General features: G+C 34.6%; 1 pseudogene; it reads left to right on the plus strand.

Annotated features, from left to right (window-relative positions):
• The first annotated feature begins 628 nt into the window (after positions 1-628).
• Positions 629-1,404, plus strand: LOC118635301 (annotated as a pseudogene).
• Positions 1,405-4,819: the final 3,415 nt, after the last annotated feature.

The following is a 4,819-nucleotide window of genomic DNA, read 5'->3' on the forward strand; positions in this document are numbered from 1 at the left end:
GTAATAATTTTTGAAAACCACAATTTTATGTTATTAGGACATCACACTAATATGCGTGAATGAAAATTAATGTACGATATAAGAATTGTATTTCAATATGGATGTCTTGTTGTTAGGTCTTGAATACAAAGACATAGCTTATCAGGAGTTAGCCAAACCCATACATAGACATGAGATAGCATCATCAGAGTTACCGTGTTCACCTTCACAAATTGGGTACTGCACAACTCCTTGGGTATCATTCACACTGATTACAATGTAAGTGGCACCTGCTAGAATTGTGCAGTGCAGACTTTGAATTAGTATATACAGGTGTTTCCATTTTGTACTAGTATGATACTGTTTTGGAGAACAGAAAAAGACAAGTTGGTAGTATGACAAATTGCTAAACTCAAAGGGTACATACAATAGCTAGTCGCAGCCTTGGTAGCTCAAAATATTTATTTTTCACATTGCATTAATTTCAGTAAGAGGGCTATTTTATAGTTATACCATCAAACAAGTGAAACAAATCTAAACTAATTATGTCTTTGATGATTGAAATGCATATGCTACATTGGAAATGGTTTTTCAAAGTGTCTAAGAAGAGAATTTAAAAATAAACTAGATTCGCTCTTTTCCGGCTGGAACCATGGAGGGTGCAGAAGAGAAGAAGAAGGTTCCTGCTATGCCAGAAACTCTTTAAAAAAAAAAGCGAAGGAATTTCGCAGAGCTGAAGATCAAGCGCCTGAGAAAGAAATTTGCCGAAAAGATGCTTCGAAAGGCGAGGAGGAACCTCATCTATGAAGAAGCTAAGCACTACCACAAGGAATATAGGTAGATGTACAGAACTGAGATTCAAATGGCTAGGATGGCAAGAAAAGCTGGCAACTTCTATGTACCTGTAGAACCCAAATGGCATTTACTATCAGGATCAGAGGTATCAATGGTGTGAGCCCAAAGGTCCAAAAGGTGCTGTAGCTTCTTCGCCTTCGCCAAATCTTCAACGGCACCTTTGTTAAGCTCAACAAGGCTTTGATTAACATTCTGAGGATTGTGGAACCGTATATTGCATGGGGGTACCCAAATAAATGAATTGATCTACAAGCGTGGTTATGGCAAAATCAACAAAAAACGAATTGCCCAGACAGATAACACATTGATTGCTAATCTCTTGGTAAATATGGCATCATCTGCATGGAGGATCTGATTCATGAGATTTATACTGTTGGAAAACACTTCAAAGAAGCTAACAACTTCCTGTAACCCTTCAAGTTATTTTCTCCACCAGGTGGAAAGAAGAAAAAGACCACCTATTTTGTAGAAAGTAGAGATGCTGGTAACAGGGAAGACCAGATCAACAGGCTTATTAGGAAAATGAATCAATGTTTCTACCATGGTTATTTTTATAATCTGGTCAGTTAATAAACAGTGGGTGCTTTAAATTGAAAAAATAAATAAATAAACTAGATTCTTTCTATAATTTATTAAACTTTTTACTGAAAAAAATGGACCACAGTGAATAGTTTAGACATTGAAAACATTGTTCAGGCTGATTCTACATGGTCATTTGGGAAATTATTTTAAAAGACACATGAATAGAAATACTGTTAGGATTGTCATGAGAAAGCACATTATGTATGCATCAGGTATGTCGAATACTATTCTTTTACAATTAACCATGTTGGGGGAGAAATCCACACATTTCCTAAAAGTAAGTCACTAGCCATTTGTTAAGTTGCACCAAATGAAGTTAAGAATGTAGATATTAGTTGAAAATAACAAATCAGTAGCTTTAGTGAGCAATCCCTTGTGGTACTCTGAATGCTGGGAAGTTCAGAGCAGTGGATCATGAATTGATTACATTGCCGTCTCATTTCATTACAAAGCATAATGAGCTCCAAAATATACCTATATACTCGACCCCAAATGTTTTCTCTCTCTCAACTAGTTTGAAAACACATTTCATTTTTATTTTTATAAAATATGGAGATGAGAACAGGTCTTTTACCTCCTGGGTTAGGTTTATTACCAGGTATCTTAATTTTTGTTGCAGTGGTAAATTATATTGCTTTTTTTTTTTTTAGTTTCTCCAAGTGTACATTACTGGTGTATAAAAATGCCATCGATTTCTGGATGTTAATTTTGTATCCTGCTACTTTGACAAATTCATTTATTAAATCTAGCAGCTTTTTGGTGAAATAGAATGTTCTATGCACAATATCATGTCATCTGTGAATAATGACAGTTTTACTTCCTTATTTGCGATTTGGTTGTCTTTTATTTTTATCATGTTGTCTCATCACTGTGGCTAACACTTCCAGTACTGTGTTGAATAAGAGTGGTGAAATGAGACATATTTGTCTTGTTATTGTTCTTCAGCCAAATTCTTTTAGTTTTAGCTAATTGAGTATGATTTAAGCTGTAGGTTTGTCATATATGGTATTTGTTATGTTGAGGTATGATCCTTCTATTCCCACATTGCTGAGAGTTTTATCAGAAATTGATACTGGATTTTGTCAAATGTTTTTTCAGCATCTGTTTATATGATCATAGACCTGTTCTCAGAAAACTACAGGATATTTAATTAATTAATTTTTTAATTTAATTTATTTATTTTTGTTACAGATGTTTTTCCCTATTGATACCCTCTTCCCCAGTCCTGCCCCACCCCTCCATACCCACCCTCACGATAATGATATTTATGGCCCTTGGTTATGCATATATGCCTATAAGTTATTTAGTTTATATCTTCCCACCCTCCCCCAAACTTTTCTCTGAGGATTGTCAGTCTGATCCCTACTTCCATGTGTCTGGGTCTATTTTGTTCATTATATTCCACAAATAAGTGAGATCACGTGGTATGTGTCTTTCTCTGACTGGCTTATTTTACTTAGCATAATACTCTCCAATTCTATCCATGTTGTCTCAAGGGTAAGAGATTTTTATTCCTTACAGCTGCATAGTACTCCATTGTGTATAAGTAGCAAACCTTTTTTATCCACTACTCTACTCATGGGCACTTGAGATTTTTCCAGATCCTACTTATTGTAAATAGGGTGGTTATGAACATATGGGTGCATATATTCTTTCTGATTGATATTTCAGTCCTCTTACCATATATTCCTAGGAGTGGGGCCACTGGGTCAAATGGCAATTCAATTTTTAACTTTTTGAGGTAACACCATATTGTTTTACATGCGGGCTGCACCAGCCTGCATTCTCATCAGCAGTGCGCTAGAGTGTTCTTTACTCCATGCCTTCACCAGCAATTATTGTTTGATGATTTGTTGATGGCAGCATTCTGGAAGGTGTGAGGTAATATCTCGTAGTCGTTTTAATTTACATATTTCTGATAATTAGTGACATTGAGCATTTTTTTTTTGTATGTCTCTTGGCCATTTGTATATCCTGTTTGGAGAGGTGACTATTAGGTCCTCTGTCCATTTTTTAATTTAATTGTTTTGTTGAGTTGTATGAGAAATTTATATTTTTTGGAAATTAACACCTTATCTGATGTATCATTGGTAATTATGTTTTCCCATACATTGGGATTCCTTTTCGTTCTGATGCTTGTTACTTTTGTTGTGCAGAAGCTTTTTAGTTTGATGCAGTGCCATTTACTATTTGTTTTCCTTTGTTTCTCTTGCCCTAAGCAATGTATTGGTAAAAATACCGCTAAGTGTGATGTCTGAGATTTTTCTGCTTACATTTTCTTCTAGGATTTTCATGGTTTCAAGAGTGAAATTTAAGTCTTTTATCTATTTTGAGATTATTCTTGTGTATGGTGTAAGTTGGTGATCTAGTTTTATTTTATTTTATTTTATTTTTTGCATGTAGCTGTCCAATTTTCCCAACACCATTTATTAAAGAGGCTGTCTTTACTCCATTGCATGTTCCTGTCTCTTTTGTCAAATATTATTTGAGCATGTTGTCAGTCAGGTTCTGGGTTCTTTGCTCTGTTCCATTGATCTATATGCCTGTTGTGCTAGTACCAGGCTTTTTTGATTACAATGACTTGGTAGTATAACCTGATATCTGGTATTGTGATTTCCTTCTACTTTGTTCTTCTCTTTCAAGATTGCTGTGGTTATTCAGGGTCTTTTGTAGTTCCATATAAGCTTTTGGAGTATTTGTTCTAGATCTGTGAAATATGCCATTGGTATTTTAATTGGGATTGTATTGAATCCATATATTGCTTTGGGTAGTATAGACATTTTAATTATGTTAATTCTTCCAATTAATGAACAAGGTATGTGCTTCCACTTTTTATATCTTCCTCTATTTCTTATTTCTATGTCATGTAATTTTCTGCAGACAGGTCCTTTACTTCTTTGGTTAAGTTTATTGATACATATGTCACTTTTTCTGTTGCAATGGTAAATGGTATTGTTTTATTAATTTCTCTTTCTATGTGTTCATTATTGCTATATAAAAATTCCAACAATTTGTGAATGTTGATTTTGTATCCTGCTACTCTGATGAATTCATTTATTAAATCTAGTAGCTTTTTTAATGGAGTCATTAAGGTTTTCTCTGGACAATGTCATAGTGTCTGCAAATAATGACAATTTCACTTCCTCCTTTCCAATTTAGATTCCTTTTATTTTGTCTCCTTGTCTGATTGCTGTGGCTAAGACTTCCAGTACTATGTTGAATATTGGTGGCAAAAGTACGCATTTCAGTCGAGTTCCTGTTCTGACAGAAAATACTTTTAGTTGTTGCTCATTGAGTATGGTGTTGGCTGTAGATTTGTCACATATGGCCTTTATTATGCTGAGATATGATCCTTCTTTTCCAACATTGCTGAGCATTTTTACCAGAAGTGAGTGCTGAATGT

Source organism: Molossus molossus, unplaced genomic scaffold (genome assembly GCF_014108415.1).
Source record: "Molossus molossus isolate mMolMol1 unplaced genomic scaffold, mMolMol1.p scaffold_m16_p_2, whole genome shotgun sequence".
NCBI classification, from domain to species: Eukaryota; Metazoa; Chordata; class Mammalia; order Chiroptera; family Molossidae; genus Molossus; species Molossus molossus.